The sequence below is a fragment of the Cornus florida genome, unplaced genomic scaffold, assembly GCF_030987335.1.
Source record: "Cornus florida cultivar Cherokee Brave unplaced genomic scaffold, ASM3098733v1 CherokeeBrave_3.0.0_Hap2_Chr07, whole genome shotgun sequence".
In the NCBI taxonomy this organism is placed as follows: Eukaryota; Viridiplantae; Streptophyta; class Magnoliopsida; order Cornales; family Cornaceae; genus Cornus; species Cornus florida.
This window is the reverse complement of record NW_026775577.1, coordinates 10,521,776-10,541,059: the sequence shown is the minus strand read 5'-3', so window position 1 is coordinate 10,541,059 and position 19,284 is coordinate 10,521,776.

The following is a 19,284-nucleotide window of genomic DNA, read 5'->3' as shown; positions in this document are numbered from 1 at the left end:
TAACATGACCTCAACCAGAATAGACGGTGATCACTTAGACTCACACTAGGTGGTTAAGTGTCGCCTTTCCCTACCCGGGAAATCAGCTATTATACATGGTGCACGGTACTGACAACACAGACTATAACGAACTACACAGTGATAACACCTCGCAAAGTACTGATGAATATACTGAGCATATAAATTAGGCAACACATGCCAACAATATTAATAAATATACCGAGTATGTCATTTGGGCAACACATGCCAATAATATTAAACCACATACCCCGACAGCCACACATCTGTCTATCGCAACGAATGCATAAGGTATAAATGAGTCTAAACTTATTAGCCAGCTCATATGGTTCTATATGGCAACACATCCATATAATATAAATGCGACATAATTAAACAGTCCATTTATTTCCTGAAATGCACACAGCATAATAATCATGGTTTATAGATCAATTAACAGTATAAACATCCTATAAGATATCATGGATAATTTATCTGACTAAAACCATGGCCTTATTTAATTTAACAGTAATGTTTGATACCATTAAATACGATAATAACACTATTTATATTTAACAATGTCGTTAAATAAATCACATTAGTATCTGTACTGTGAACGAGCCAATAAATGCTTAGAAAAGATTAATCGGCCATAAGAATAAGTAACGGGTATTAAAATAATAATTTCGTGGCCCGTTAAACCCGTAATTACCAACACAGTACCTAAAAATCCAAGTTTAAGGTTCTGGAATTTACAAAACAGGCCCTAGGGGTATTCTGGTAATTTCCAGCAGCTGTAGGGACCCCACACGCGCCCTCACGCGCCTCCCAGAGCCTCCCCACGCGCAGCCCAACCTTCCCCACTCTCCCACGCGCCTCCACGCGCGTCTGGCGTCAGCCACGCGCGCACACGCGCTCCCACGCGCGTTTGGAGAGTCCCACGCGCGCGCACGCGCTGCCACGCGCGCGTTGATGGCTTCCTGCTGACGTGGCGTTCTTCGGTTGGTTGGCTGCATCATCCTTCCTACATGCGCGCCACACCGGATCATCTCACCCTATCTTCCCTCCATCCAACGCCCACAGATCCGGGTGTACCGCGGTATCATGGACCGCGATGCACCGGATCAATCAGACTCCACTAATGGCCAAGATGCGCGCGTACACCCTCCTATGGTGCGCCGCGTTGCACCGGATCACTCCGGTCGTCTCCCCCGCTGCCGGCGACCGGAAAACTCGCCGGAAGGTCGCCGGAAATTGCAGAAAATGCCCGGAAAAATCTAGAAAATTCTAGAAAAATCCCTAAAGTCTTATTTAATTATTTTTAGCCATTATTAATTTCATAGGACATTAAATAAATATATACCATCCTATATAATTAAAATTCCATTAATTGAATAAAATAAAATTAATAATTTATTAACCTCTAAACCTTGGCTCTATGCATAAAACTAAGCTAAACAATTAATTTATTAATTCAAAGGGGAAAAGTAGATAATAACTTGCCTTTTTGGATTTAAAATAAATCCGCCGGTCTGCGCGTAGTCGGGTAAAATTGCCTACACCGGTCCAAGCTTCTTTCTCTTTCTCTTTTCCTTTCACTCTTATAAAATAGCTCTCTAGAATTTATACTTTGCTTCTAACTCCCTTTATTTTTTTTCTAAGGCAAGCTAGTTAATTTATATACAAAATATATAATATAAATATTACAAATATCTAATTTATAATAACTTCTCACCCATTTCTCATATTCCTACCTATATGGCTTTAATTCCAACCATAACCATTGATGCAATCCTATCCTAATCTCTAATTTCATCATGACTTTGGTTTAATACTATTTTTATTATTATAAATATTATTATTATTATTACTTATATTATTATTAATAAACTTTTATAATAATTATTATTATTATTATATTATTATTATTATTATTATTATTAAACTAATATAATTATTATTATTACAAAATAATACATTATATCATCATAATACTATATAACACAAATATAATACTTTAATTAACTAATAATGATTAATTTAAGCATAACCAACAAATGAAATTATTATTAATAATACATGCATAATTAAATGAATAAATTTACTATTTTAACATACACAATTAATTTACATGCACAATTAAATGAACTTAATATAATAATGTAGTATGCACAAATAAATAAAATTAATTAACCTAACACAAGATTAATTTAAATACATTCTTTAAAATTACGGGGTATTACAACAGCAGTTTATAATTTGCTCTTAAGCCGCGAATGGATTCACCCAAATTTTTGTATTCCATCTTCGCTCCATCAAATGCTAATATTTTGGGATGGAGATGAGGTAAAAGTGGTGGAAGCTGATAGCCGGCCATTTGTGGCAAGGGTTTACCATACAGATGCTGAGTTGTATAGTGAAGAATTCGTTCTAATCAGATTTGGGTTACTGAACTTGGAACAAACCTCCAAGCTGCCTACGTACCCTTATAGGGATCAAGTCAATGACGTAGTTCGGTTAAAAATAACTTATTATTATTATTGGGGCCGTATATAGTTCTAGCTCATGCGGGCCAAGAGCATAGTACAGTTTAAGCTCATACAATTAGGAGCATAGCCTTCATGGGTAGCAGCGCTTCAGGAATTTACCATTAATGGGCCTCTGCTTAAATTGATCGACCCACAACGTTTTCGGCGACAACGTTTTCCTCTACTTGGTGGATTGAGATAGAGAAAGGGGGGAGGGGAGGGGAGGGAGGAAGGAGGAGGAGAATGAGGGGGAGGTGGAAGAGGAGGGCATACTGAGGGGGAGGTGGAAGAGGAGGGCATACTGTTGGCATTGGGAATGAGACGAAGTGATTTCATCTCATTTTGCTCCTAGAAGATGTCTTATAAGATTACATTTTTGTGTGCTGTGAAACCAAGCTGATCCAAACCGTTCTTATTGGTTTGGAAAATTAGATGGTTCCATCGGTTCGGTTTAGTTCCAATCTTTTGGGAACCGTCAGGACTTTTTGTTTTATTTTTATGGTTTACCCTCTAAACCATACTAAATTGAACTGTTTATAGATTTATTTTTTTCCCAATTTATAAACTATGCATTTTGGACTACCACGTTTCTGCTGTACTCAAGGAATCAATAACAAAAAGAGAGCACATTCACATTTAAAAAGTCACTTTAACCCAGAATAAAAAGTCCCATTCAATTGGTTACAATAATGTTAAAATTGTTTGGCTGTGCACTTGTCAATGATAGACTTGACTAATTCACTAATATTGATATAACAAAAAGATTTCACTGATTTAATAGAGTCATGGTTTGGATGCATATTATCCTCCCTTTACTATTTGAATATGAAAATGTAACATATTCAAAGCAGTTTAGCATGTTCAGTAATTTTTTTCCCCTTCCTATTTGCCTTAAATATTAATTAAAGTTCAAAGCTTTAATTTTATGGTCGCGATACCAAGTCAAGCTTGAAGAGTTGTGAATTTAGGAGGTGGCCAAGTTTTACATTTATAGAAAGTCACTACTACCTTTCTCTATATAAAATGACACCTCCTAAATTCCTATAAATACGACAATTCCTTTATTAATTACCTATAACGTTCCAATATTCTCCTCAGACAGTTTAACTATATTTTTAATTAATTAAAAACACAAAAATACCCTTTTTTCTATTTTAATCTCTTGCTCGCCGTATTAGAAAGCTTGAAAGCCAAACATATCTAAACCACTGATATGCTAAAGCTAATGCTTCAATAAATTGCCGAACCAGGGTGATGGATATCGCCTTTGGAAATATGCAAGTCAAACTCCACATTTTCCATGCAACTCAACATCCTTCCGAAGAGGATGATTGTTTTCTCATTGATGTGGTAGATAAAGTGGTCGAAGAATCTCTCCCCTTCATTCTAAGCAAGGAATCTCTTGAAACTTGTATGTCTCACTTTGATTTCACAAACTTTGATATCAATCAATCCATCCAAGAAATAAAATATAAAAATTGACTCATTTGTTGGACTGCTTGGAGAGGATCAAATTCTTCTCCATGATACCAATTGTAAGAGGTAATTGAGATCATTTAGATGAATTTCAAAACCTAGAGATTTTAATTCAAAGTATTAATTAAAATCCATTCAATGGTTCCATGAGCATGCTTAAGTCACTAGCTTGGTATTAAGTAGTGGCTCTTTTCGCCGGAGATGGAGTTCGTGGACAGCTGGTGTGGCTTTGTCTGGGCCCCACCAGTCTCTTGGGGGCCATGCCACCCACTTTGGATACTTCAGTCCCGATCATTCTTGCTCAGTTGGACTAGTATACTCTTTCCTTTGTTCTCTTTGCACATTGAGGACATTGTGCAATTTAAGTTTGGGGGGAATGGTGCTCTACAGTGATAGTTTTAAATTCAAACTTTTAGCATGACTCGTGTATTTGAGGGATATTTCTATGATTGGTCCATACCTAGCTATAATTTTGATCTTTTGATGACTATATTACTTAAAATTTAAAAATTACTTGACTTGAGAGTCCAATACTCCTTAAATGCCTTATGAATGCCATTTAGGAGTAAATTTTTCGACGCTTTCCTCCTCAATTTTTTCCATCTTTGCAATCTCAACCACTATCGCCATATCCATATTATCACAGCCACCATCTCTCTCTTATTTTTTCAAGGTGTCGACCGGTTCATGCCAACCGGTCGACGTGTGCACTAAACCGGTTGACCAAACTGTGTCAGTTCATCTTCCACGGCTCCGGCGACTACGTCTTTTTCCGTTAAAGTACTAAGGCTACTCTTTTAAGTCCAGAATAACCCTAAACATTATGTAAACCTCTTATGCATAATTTAAACAAATTATAATCAAGAATCATACAAGAAACAAGACAACGGTCTCCCAAGGCACAACACACCTCTAAGACACTTTGACGACTTTCCATGAGGTCGTGGAACTCAATGACAACTGATGCGGAAGCAAAAGATCGAAAATATGACAAATAAGCCCCAGGGGCAAAATAGTCATTTCACACAAAAACGATGTCCCTAGAATGTATATCATTTCCGAAACACATCCGTGACTTCCTGTGAAGTCACAGAACTCAAAAGAAAGTAGTGGAAGCGAATTACAAGAAAACTGGACAAAAATAGCCCCAAGGGCAAAATGGTCATATCAAAAAAATATAAAATCAGGTGCTACCGAGCACACCACTGGGACGACAGCAAAAAATTAATCAAGTTAGACTCAAGAATCACTTGATTCGGAGTCCGGATGGAAGAGAAAAGTCAAAACATAGTTTTGACATCGCCTCTGTAGGACAACACTGTTGCGATAAGATTCTACAAGAAACCTAGAAAATAGGTTGCTCACCCAGCAAATCCTATACTCAGCGTTCTTCTCGTAAAAAATGAATTAAATGGCGCAAATGGAAGAAAGGCAAGAAGCCTGTCCAAAAGAAGAAGTATATCAAACCAAATACTTCTAAATCCAAAAAGGGCAACGCACCTTCCAAAAAGAAAAGATGCAAATGTTACATCTACAATGAAGAAGGCCACATCGCTCCTAATTGCCCAAACAAGGGTAAAGGTACTTCAAAGATGAAACATCCTTAAGGTAACACCATCATAACAAGAGAATAAGCATCACTCTCGATACTGCCCCACAACGGCCACTATTTACTACTAGAAAAGAACCTCCATACGACAATGCCATGCCAATAAATCCTTAAAACAAAAATGAGCATAAAACCCAAAATGTTCAACACTCAACTATCTCCTCAAAATCATCTACAATGTAATCCCATGGAGCCACTTGTCGGCATTGGGGTGGAGTCACTTGGAAGCATTATCTTGTGACATGTGGAGGGTGGAGATTCACCCACTTATTGGCCTAGGATTGGTGCACTTGTTAGTTTGGATGGTTGACAAGTGTAGGCTTAGGAATAAATGAGATTAAAAATTTAAGGGTTAAAACCTTAATTAAGCTAATGGGACCACAAAATATATTTTAATTAATTCTTTTAATTAAAATCTCTAGATTTTCAAACTTAACCAAATGCTCTCAAATTAACCTATGTTGGAAAGCATGCTAAGAACTAATATAATATCACATTAAAAGTTTATTTCATTCAATTTAAGACCATGGGAATTGATTACCCCAAGAGGTGTTCCTACCGGAAGGGATAATATTGAAGCACTAGTCGAGGAGAGTGAAAGTCCGGCGGATTTAGCGTTGAACCATTTATTACAAAAAGATGACCCGATAATGGATCCGAAATACGGAAGTAAAAGAAGTAAAATGGCCTCTAGATATGTACGTCATCCCTAAGGCACCAAAATGACTCCCTATAAAGCCACAGAACTCAAATGAGCCAAGTACTGAAGCAAGGATTCCAAACCCGAAAAGAAATGAACTAGGGGTAAGATGGTTATTTCAAACCGAAATGGGTGATATCCTTAAAGGATCCTCTGACCACTGCATGTTCTAATCATTATAAATGCTGAAAAGTGCGCATTTAAACCCCTTAAGCTTGAGTGTTCTAGGACTTTTATCTATCTTATTTTTTCGTTTTAGTCTAATTTCGTGTTATTTCCCTTTTCAGACACTTATCCCCAAAATAAGTTAATTCAGCTGAATTATAATTTGAAATATTTTTTGTGTTAGAGTTTTAATAAATATTTTATTTGAATTTTATTAGGTAATAATTTTTAGAGTTTCTATAATTTGAAACACCAAAAGGCCGAGAAAGGTTAGCCAAAAGGTCTCTCCATTGCATGGAGTCGGCTCCCAACCTCTTAGAGCCTGCTCCCTATTTTGGGAGCCTGCTCTTTGGTTGGAAGAATTAATTTTTCGTTTAAAAAGCCTACTGGAATGTTGAGAGCATGCTCTGTCTTATCTATTGATGTACATTTAACTATTAAATGTCTTTTGAAAATGAAACTACTTTTTGATTTGTAAAAGTTAAGTTTGTGATACTAATATTTGTGAAATCACTTTGACAGAATTTGAATCCTGGGTTTTATTTCTATTTTGTTTGTTGTATTGTGTTCAATTTAGGAAAAAAGTCACATTTGCAGAAGCGATTCTTTGTTGCTTTGAAGAGAATCTCGGGCTTGGAGGAGGCTATCAGAATCAGGAGGTACACTATTGTGATGGAACTTTATAAACCCTTATTATATATATATATATAAGTTCATTGATATATATTTTTTTAAAATAAAAAAAATATTTGAATTGATTTATTTTAAATTAAAAAAAATAAAAAAAAAATTCCTAGTAGCATTCCGTCTTGTTAGAGACATTAAACTTAGCCCAATTTATTTTTTTTATTTATTTATTTTGTTTTGTAGGTTATATATACATGTTCTTTTTATTTGTTTCTTAAAAATAAAAAAAATTCTTGATTTTATTTCCATTTATTATTATTTGTTTATTATTATTCCATCAAGAAGGAGGTCATGCCTACCATGGAGATAGCCCTTGAGGGTTGAATGTCAACTTCAATGAGTGGTTAGACATCTACTTGGGCCTAGAGTAGCCCCTAAGTTTGCTTCCTAGACCTAGTGTTTTGTGTAGTTTTGGGCATTTACTTGTAATAAATGTTTTGATCTTGGATTTGTATATATATCTAGTGGTTCCTACTTGATGTGTATGGATTAATGCTTTCAATTGATTATCTATTTCTAATCATATGTCTATGTATGCTAGAATGGATGATTCATGTACTTTTCTTTAGATTTAATGGAATTTATGCATGTCTATGTGTATGGATGAAGTTAATCTAGATATGATCAAAACAAAGTGCTTAATTGAACACTCTTGCAATTTATTTGATCGTTCACACTTGTTTCTTGATGGATTGTGCCACAACTCTATGCACCAACATACCAAAAAACCTAAACCATGATCTGTGCACCACCAACATACCAAAAAACCTAAACCATAATATGTGCACCAAAACTTACAGAAACACAAAAATCTGTGCCATGAACACTAGAACAAGTCATACATGATTCATTCAATGCACGATGAGAATGGTTAAGGAAGGAAGATACTTGGTTCGCCGAGTTTTGGTTAATCAAAAATTGATCAGACCTTTGAGATAAAGACTTCATTTCAGCGGCTATTTCATTTGAATGGTCGAATTAATGTAAGCCAACACTTTTCCTACCTTGGTGGTGGTGAGACGAGTTCGGCTCGGAGGGCTCATGCTAGGAGTATTCGGAGTTTTTCAGAGGTGAATGAAGTTGGAATGACAAGTCCTCCAATAAAATTACCTCGAGTTGAGAAGCCGGTCATAACCTTTTCTAAAGAAGATGACAAGGGAATTCACCAGCCCCATGATGACCCCCTGGGCATACGAGAAATTAAAAATTGGCCGAGAGAAGCTCCGACCCAAAAGATGAATTTTTAACAAAGTAATTGTTCAAAGGTTCTCTCTTTTTCAATAAACAAGAGTCTTTATTGTGAGGATCAAATCCAAGTCCATCCTTGGCATAAGCATTTCTTTGTTTTCCAACTCTCGACCAACCACCACCTCACTACCACATCTCCCTCACTCACTGCCAAGACTTCGAGCACTCGAAGTCCCATTTCGAGTGCTCGAAGTGTGAACCAACTACACCATCCTCACAATCCTGAACCCACTGCCCAAAACTCGAGCACTCCAACTCCCATTTGGAGTGCTCGAGCCCAACACCAACCACTCATCCCTCTTAACCGAGCCTTACCAACATCCACACAAACCAACCAACCCACACACAACCCATCTTTCCCTCTCTGCAACTCAACCACTCCATCCCTCCATAACCAAACCACCACACAAGGAAATGTATTCATGCATGCACCACCACTTCCACCCCACATTTCCCACCATGCATGCATGCATGCACCTCTCCATACATGCTTATCCATTTCCTTCCACTCCCTATGCATGCTTATCCACCCATCCATCAATCTCTCATCTACATCTTCCATTAACCACAAATAATGGGCCTTGTGTTCTCCATTGTTGGGTAAGTGTCTAACCCTCTTTTTCTTTCAATTTTTGATCAATGGAGGATGGGATTGCTTGTGTGAAGGATTTGTGATTGTTTGGGGGTCCCATACTCCCATGCTTGAACAATATGTAAAGAAAAGGTAAACTGGAGCTTGTTCGCTTCACTTTAGGAACTTGGAAAAATGCACAATTAAATTATTCAACCATCAAAAAGGAAATACTGTAGAACCAAAGACTGTTAATATATTCAAAATTGAAAACCTATACTTTTAGACATTAATATCAAAGAATTGCCCAACATTAATAACTCTAGAAATGGACCGCCAAACAATAATTTAATTAATTTAATTATTCTACAGAAGCCCAAAGAAAAGAAACAGGTAGAGGCCCAACAACGATGTGTGTGTATATATATATATATATATATATTTAGGATAATGTACAAGAAAGCCTCCAAACAGAAGCCCAAAGAAAAGATATAGGTAGAGGCCCAACAACGATGTTGGGACAAACCAAAACCTAATCCACTAGATAATCCTAAACAGTTTAACTTGTTTTTGTTCAAACATATATGGCATTTGAATTCTCCTTTTTTTTTTTTTATATAAGAAAATGATAGGCGTCATGAAAGTAATGAGACGACATAATTAGTTTTTCTTTTGGCAGTCCGAGTGAGAAAATGCCTATTCAAATTTTCCTTTGGGAGCGAATTTTCTTTTTCTTTAATCATTCTTAAATTTTCATTTGAAAGTTGTCGGTTGCGACCATGTGCGCGCACATGTGTATATATATATATATTGCAGTTTTTTTTAGTCAAAGTATATAATTAAAGTTATGTATAATTAATTATGAGAATATGTAAATAATTTTTATGTGTTGGTCTAAAACTATAATTTCAAAATTTAAAATTTTGTTTGTATCTCTTCAACATAATTAAAGTTTAGGATTATAAATAATTACTCAAAAAAATTTAAGGCGCCTAAATAAAATTAGTCATGGACAATTATACATGCACAGGTGGAGGATGATTACTTTGATGAGTTTCAATGTTGACTGGTATATATAGGAAAGTTATGATCTTTATACTTTTGAAAAGAAAATATTAAGAGATAGAAACTAATCTAAAAAAGATGAGAAAATGGAGAATTATATTTATCATTTGTGATATGAATTTGTTTTTTTTGAGAAGTCCAACACTGCTCTTTTATACACACACCTTTTTTTTTCATTTTTTTTTGTTGGTCTGTTTATGCTCTCATAGTATCATAAATTGGTCAACTAAAAAGAGAGAATATGAAACTTTACAAAAATAAATTAATTATTCACAAATTTTGGAAATATAACTTACAATTTTTTGGTCCCCGAAATGACAAAAACTTGTGATTTCTATCAAAGCATAATAGAAATTATGATTGGTGGAAATTTCACAGTAATAATGAACCTTCAATACCATATTATATACCCTTGATCAGAAGATTAGAACTCCAATAAAACAAAAATCAAGCAATATTTCATTAAAATTCAGCATATATTACACACCCATCACCAATTTTATTTATTTACTTTTACAGAAAGAAAAAGAAAAAAAAAAAAAGACATCAGTACTAATAAGGTGGTGGAGGGTGAGGACCAGGTGGTCCACGTGGTGGCGGCGGGTGGCCAAAGAAGTCCGGTTGCATAGGAGGTGGGTGGCGCGGACCCGGTGGCGGAGGGTGGTGGTGTGGACCCGGTGGTGGAGGATGGTGGTGCGGCGGTGGGGGGAAGAAAGGATCCGGAGGTGGTGGACCTGGTGGCCTCATTGGCGGAGGATGGTGGTGGAGCGGACCCGGTGGCGGCGGAGGATGGTGTTGCGGACCCCGTGGCGGTGGTGGTCCGAAAGGATCCGGACGTGGCGGACCCGGTGGTGGAGGATGCCTGTGGTGGTCCATTTTTTTTCTCAGAAACTTTTGTAGCAATATGAGTGGAGGAAGAGCTGTGGAAGAAATATGCTAAGAACCTAAGGTTGGGACTTCTTTATATATATATATATATATATATATATATATAAATGGAAGAAGGTTGTAGATTAACATTTGTATTTGTAGACGAGTAGTTGATAGACTAGTCGGTCAAATGAAAAGTAATGTTGACGTCACTGATTACAATTTGAATGGAGAGGATTTCTCTTATTTCCGCGTTACCTTAACAACTTTAAATCTTTAATGTATAACAATTTTGAGTCGACATACAATAATTTTATAAGAATATTAATTTTTTTTATAGAAATAATAATGAATAATTAAAGAGTCTAAAATTTATAGAAACACTTTTAAAAAATACTACTAATAAATAACTAAAGAAAAAAAAAAAATAGAATAAAAACAAATGATAAATAGAAACGTAAATAATGATTCATATATAATTATTACTATTATATTTTGATTGTTATAGGTTCCTAAATAGTCCAAACTTTGTAGATCTCTTTAAATAATAAATAATAATTATAGAATAAATAATGTTATAGGTTTCTAAAGAGTCCAAAATTTATAGAAACTCTTTTGTAAAAAATTTATGTTCTTTTTATTTAATTTTTTATTATTTGTTAATTTGATGACTTATGTTTCAATAATGGTCATGAGTTGTATAACTTTATGTTTGTATTTGAATTGGTAATTCTTGACATCTTAATAGACTTACGTACAAAGACAGATTTATAGACCACCATGCACCCAGTTGAGGCATCCCTCCCTACTTAATTTTATTTTTTTTTTGTTTTTGTAAGTATGAATTTTTATTTTTTTTATTTTTTTTATTATATACTTATAAATATTTTAAATTACCCTCACTTAAATTATTGAAATAAATTTATCTCCTCTCCATAATTTTTTAGGTCGGTCACGCGTACAAAGATGAGAAGACTGGTTGATGAAAAGCATGGGCCATGACTAAGTTGGGACCTAGCACAGTGCCACTCCCCTTTCAAATGGATGAGGTTATGGCGTAACTTCTGCACTAAGAAAATCGGATGGGTACATAGAAGATTCGAGATATGGCAATCATTAATTTTAAAAAAATAAAATAAAATATGACAGGACACAATTAATATAAATATAAATTATTATTTATAATTTTATTAAACAAAACAGTTTGAATGTTACGTAGTGATTAACTTATAATTTTTCTACTAAAAGCTTCTCTAACTTTGCCACCAACTAGGTAGACCACGTCTTTTAATCAACCATCTTTATTCAAATACTCCTTATATTTCAATTTAAATGTCACTTTTGAAAAGTAAAATTTTTTAAAGGGATATGTGGGAAATTCCTTATTTTCTTAGAAAGTTATTAATTTGTCTTCCAAAATTTTGAATATTCAAGTTTAAAATTTTAAACTCCAAAGACATATATGAAAAGATGTAAAATATATCATTTGAAAAAAAAAAAATGACAACTATTTTAAGACATAAAAAAATAAAGCATAAGACTGAGGGAGTAGGTCTTATACTTAGCCACCAAGTAACGACCAGTCTACATTTTGTTGTCTACACATCATTTATGTAAGTTGAATTACACAAATTTTTAAAATATATGTCGGTATCATACTTTGAACACATTTTGATTTTCGTTTTAACTCGGCCATTTAAATTTAAATTTTGTCGCTCCCGCCCTATGTAACTTAATCTATAATCATATCAATATCAGTAAATATTTTAACTTGACAAATGATTGATAATTGTTGGATCCATTGAAATTGGACTCGTATGAGCGAATATTTATGATTGGACTCGTATGAGCGAATATTTATGATTGTCTGATAAATTAGAGTGAAATCAACCATTCCATGTATTAAAATGAAATATAAGTCTTACTCACAAAATGCCTCCTACTAATTGGAATAACAAATTCCATATATATAACACTTTTCTTTTTCACGCAATTGGAATAACAAATACCATACATATAACACTTTTCTTTTTCACGTAATGTGAGATTGTGCACCTTTTCAATACCACATGATACAATTAATTAGCCGCTCAATGTAATATGTTATGTCAGTATCTCTTGCACTCGTCACAGAGTCGCCCCCAAAAGTATTGGCAGACTATCACAGTGAACTACAACATGTGCATAATTTCACATCAGCTGGAAAGAGAGAGTACATACGTAGAATTTGTAACTTGTTACTCTACAATTGGTATATTTGTAACTTGTTACTCTACAATTGATATAAGACTTTTGAGAGTAAAATCCAAGATCAAAATTATTTAATACTGGGACCAAAAACTGACAATATCATATCAGTTGCAGGAGTAAGTTTTAACAAGAACACTTAAGCCATAAATTTGTACACCGCATATTTGCATACCATACCATCACATATACTCAATTTTCAACAAATAGCTACACTAAAATTCTAAATATCAATTTTTTTTTTTTTGCAAGAAACCCCATTCTGACATTTTATCAAATATATATATATACTTCAAAAGCACTTGTACCTTTTGAAATTCTCAATTTACTCCCCTAAATCAATTGCATAACATTTACTCTTCTGAATCAATTATGTAAAAATATTAAAAACTCCCTTCAACTACAAAAATATGCATATTATTTCAAGTTTGTGAAGGAGTAACATGCAAATTTCTTACACGCCGAAGGTTTTGTGCAATTAACCTTAATAACAATTTAATGATTTAATTTCGAAGTCAAGTCTAATTATCACATCTCCAAAATTAGTCCATTACATTTATTTACAAACGGCATAAATTATTTATAAAGTTCAAGGGTTTTGTGCAATTAGTCCTTGTATGTGTGTACACAATACTTTTATATATATATATATTGACCTATGTACTCTTCTATTTACCACCCCTTAAAAAAAAAAAAATCAAAATCAACTCCTTTCATCATGTAGATCTGAAAGTTGGAGTTCTGAGACACTCATTTAAGTCATTTAAAAGCTCAAAATCAAAACCAACTCCTTTAATCATGTAGATCTGAGACACTCATGTAGATCTGAAAGTTGGAGCTCTGAGACACTCATTTAAAAGCTCAAAATCAAAACCAACTCCTTTAATCATGTAGATCTGAAAGTTGGAGCTCTGAGACACTCATTCAAGTTATTTAAAAGCTCAGTTTCATAACACACACACACACACACACACACACACACACACACACATATATATATATGTAAGAAAAACAATCTAAGGAAAAATTTGGAAGAAGAAGAAAAAGAAAGGATCTTCACCTATGGCTTAATAGGCCGCAGAGGAACACTTCAAGCTTTGAGATAGAAGGGAAAGGGAGGAACAACTGGAAATCATAGGAATGGGAGGGTCTGGAAAGAAAATTATTTACAGCCCCATATTTTCCTCTTTATTATGAATCAGAACGATGTAAAAGACAATATTTTCATTCCAAACACCCCATTCCTGTAACTCCCAGAAGCTCCAATCTCCCATTCCCTCTGCTCAAATTCTTCTTCTTTCTCGTGCCATTTTCTAGGAAGACAAACACCACACAATGTGGTGGAACAGAAAAAGAGGTTTGGCCTCTCTCTTTATACCCAAACGGACCCATCTTCACCCCACTACCCAAAATAGTGGGTTTTGCAGAGTCATCCTTCCACTTTGACCTATTTCTTAATGACGTCTTATTGTTGGTGAATATTTTGGGAATCCGACTAATGAGCATGAGCTTAGTCATCCTTCCATTTTGAACTTTTTCCAATGCAGTCTTACCGGCTGGTGATTTTTTTTTTTTTTTTTTACCTTTCTTACTGAATCCGCAACTGCGCTTCGAAATTTCCGTCTCAAAACTTAAGTCACACAACTGCATGCAAGAGCAAGTGCAAAAGTGAGAACGTGAGTACGGAAGTAGTGAAATCTAACTCGTACATAGGGAAAACAAGAGCAAAACCATATGCGAAACATGCAAAACCGTAGACATTAAGAAGAATCATGCGACATTGCTCAAAACCTTGTTCTGAAATCTAAAAGAAATGACTCAAAGCTATTAAGACAAAGATGATTGGTGTTTTATCTATTCTGAAAGCACTGAGGACTAAAGTTGAAATTACACATGAAAAGAAGAAAAAGTCTAAATATGCTTGTGGACCATTTTGCCAAAAGTGTTCAGAAAAGCTCCTTGGCATCCTTCCCTATGGAATGAGAATTCTATTAGATCTAATCCATTATTTTAAATTTTTAATTGATCTTTTTTTTTTTTTTTTTTTTCTACTTTGAATATTAATATTAAATACATTAAAAAAAAAAAAAAAAAAAAATGATGTATGTTGATGTGAAAACAACTGTCGGCCCATTAAATCGAATCAAAATGGACAAAGGCCACAAAAATATAAAGTGGGCTGATCAAAAGTGATGCAAAGCCCTTTAAATCGAATCAAAATGGATAAAGGCCACTAAAATATAAACTGGGCTGATCAGAAGTGATGCTCAGCCCTTTAAATCGAATCAAAATGGGTAAAGCCCACTGAGATATAGACTGGGCTAATCGGAAGTGATGCTCAGCCCCGAACCCGTTTGGTGTAAAAGAACGAGTACTAACTTTGCAACTGGGGTTGTGCTCAGATTTTCAATCAAAATGGTGATTGTAATATATATATATATATATATATATATATATTTAAAAAATGGGGACAAATTTTTCAAAACATTTTTAGAAGGGTTCAAAAATATATTATAAACATATTAAAACTCATATAATTTTATTTTTGTCCTTGCAAAAAACTCTCACAATATTATTGATGATAGTTTATATTGGTTCTTCAGTTGGAGAACCTAATTGAAAAGTATAAGAACAAGTTTCATTCATTAGTTTTTAATTGTTGCAAACAAAGACTTTTTAAGTTTTGCAAATTTTTTTAATTAATTTGACTTGTTGAAAAATTTCTTAATAATATACTGGAAGAGGGGATGAGGAATACCCTAAAAAATATGCACACATATAAATTTGTTTTATTTTGTATAATTATGTTCAAAAACGAATTATTCGGTATTCCCAAACATAACATTTTAATAATTTTACATATTTTTCAGTAATAAATGAAATATTTTTAGCATATAGGTGAGAATATTATGATTTGGGAATGGTGGACTTTGTGGTCCAGACTCGAGAGCATGGATTCAGCCTTTTAGGTGCACATAAGAAGTGTGTGTACTTCCACAACAAACGGTCAGGATTCACCAACAAACGGTTGTTGACACCACAATATTACTGCATAACCAAAAGCATCCATGATCACCCACGCCAACTCTTGTTTCCCAAGCAACATTTTTCTTACTTAAATTGGCACATGCTTTATATATATATATATATATAATATTATTTTTTTTTAGTTAAAGGGTAAGTGTGTATATTAGCAACTAACTTATACAATTTTTTTTTTTTTTTTTTTTACCCCTGTTTTTCTGTTTCTTATTAATTTTCTTTAATAGCATAGTAGATATATGTAGAGTGTAGAGTATGTTAGAGAGGTTGTAGATATTTATAGAGTGTAGAGAATATTTTAGATGAGTAGGGAATTTTCTAGGATTATGAATATTAATAGAAATGTTTCAACCATTAGCTGGGATTTTTTTATAAATAGATGGAGGTTAAACTCTACTAGGAAGCTAGTAGGGTGACAAGCTCGAGTGACAGAGAGCCAAATAATGAGAGACAAGGGTCAAATCCAATAGAAAACGTCGATCAAATCCTACTCAATTTACACAAACGCCAATCAAATCATACTCAAACGCATAAATTGACAGTGAACAATCCTAACGCTATGAAATTTTTGCACCTCACCCTCCGGAAGATACGGAGGAACGCATTTTTGTTTCGATACCGACAAACAGCGCATTTCATTACCATCTGTTAAACTAAAGAAACAATCAGTTTCTTCTTATGTACCTAATATATAGATTCAACCAGTGTGATACTTTTTATTGATACTTGTAGTATTTCTCTCTAATATAAATTAACTTTTGCTTCTAGTGCTGTTGGCCAAGTTTTTTATTTTATTTTATTTTATATTTTTTTTCTTCTTCCTCTTAGTACTCACACGCACATGTCTCTTCTGAGATTTAAACCCCTCACATCTCTTTGAAAAATAAGAGACCGATACTGTTATTGTAGCCCATTGATACTCTAGTTTTTCTTATTGGTATCCACCAACACTGTGTAACATGGGATGTCAACTTGTATATCTATAGTTATTTCACCTAAGACTACTGTAAATAGGTAGGTATGGTCTATCATATATACGGGGGATAAAAAAGAAAAGAAAAAAAAGTCTGAAAAAGGGAGGGAAACTTGCTTCCCTTTCTACTTTCCCTTCCTTTCCGGCTCTACTTTCCTTTCCCCCTCCCTCTCCCCCAACCAAACAAGGGGAAGGACCAAGCCCAGCTCAGGCTTACTATTCGGCTACAAAATTCTGCGTAGTTGCTACAAGAAGTTCATGTCTTGGAAACATATGTATTACCATAGAATTAAAAAGCTCTTCATTAGGAATTTAAACACAATAGAGGAGTAAGATCCTCCAACCTACTAAGACCACCAGCCATGATCCATTTGCACATATATATATATATATGTATATATATATATATATATGTCTGTTGACACCCATTTTGATAATTGGACTTGGATTGTAATTAGGCTAAAGAATATTACAATTGGGTTGGATATATAGTGGCATGGCAAGGGCTTGGTTTTTGAGAAGAGGTTCGGTTGAGTAAATGGAGTATATGGACCAATTACATGGTTGGGTGCTTGATTAAAGGAATTGTTGACAGCTCCACGTGGAATCCAAATTGCATGCAAAGGCTTATTTTGAATTAGATGACAAATAGGGTTCGCAATGGTAGTTTTATCTTTTATTTAGGTGCAGTTAAACTTTAGGGTTATTTGTAGTTTAATTTAATTTGAATTGTCGTATAATTGTGATTAGAATTTTACTATAAGTAGGATGCTTGTGTGTAGGGTTCAGTTTTTATGAATTATTCTATGAATAATCAAAGAGGGATGTTGTATTAGAGGTCTAGCACCCTTAGAATCCTTTAATTTATTTGTTTGCTTTCTCAAGCTCTTTTCCAGAATAGCATCTTGCTCTTTCTCTCTATTCTTATCTCTTTTATTCTCTCTTTTCCTATCTCTTTCTTTCTCTATAATTCTCTTTCCCTTTGTATTTCTTTCTATATCTATTTCTCTTCCCTTTCTATTTCTTTCTATATCTATTTCTCTCCCCTTTCTATTCTCTTATGTTACGTTTGGTGTGCAGGAATGGAATGGAATGGAATGCGCATTCCAATCATTCCTTTGCTTGGTTGCAACTTAAAGTGGGAATAGTCATCCATTCTTGGGAATGAAAATCCATTCCACAACTAAACCTATGAAATGGCCATTCCATTTTTAAGTAATTTATTTTAAAAAATCAACTTCCTAAAACACCTTCATATTCCAAGTCCAAAAACCACCATTACCTTCCACCACAATCATCTCCGCCTTCACCACCACCACCACTACCACTACCTTCCACCACCACCGACTTTCACCATCGCCCACCACTTTCCATCACCACCACTGCCACCGCCTTTCACCACCGCTACCGCCACCGTTTGCCGTAACCACCGCCGCCGCCTTTTGCCGTAACCACCGCCACTGTCATCACCACTATCGCCACCACCTTCCACCACCACCACTGCTATTGTTTGTCATCACCTTCCACCATCACCGCCACCATTGCCTTTCACCACTGCCACCACCTTCCACCACCACCATTGATACCGCCTTTCACTACCACCACCACATTCCACCACCGCCACGGCCACCGCCACAACCCTACACCACCACCGCCGCCGCCTTCCACTATCGCTACCGCCACCTTTCACCAGCACCGCCACCGCTGCCTTCCACAACCACCAGCGCCACCGCCATCGCCTTTCACCACCTTTTATTACCACCACCCCCACCGCCGCCGCCGCCAGTACCACCGCCGCCGCCGCCAGTACCACCGCCACCACCACCGCCACCACCTTTCACCACCGCCACTGCCTTCCACCACCACCACTGCCACCACTACCATCGCCGCCGCCTTCCACCACCACCACCACCACCACCATCACCATCGTCACCACCACCACCGCTACTTCCACTCTCTTCCACCACTACCATCGCCGCCGCCTTCCACCACCGCTTCTTCCACTGTCTTCCACCACCACTACCATCATCATCACCTTCCACCACCACCACTACCGCCACTTCCACTGCCTTCCACCACCACCATAGTCACACTACTATCTCCTTC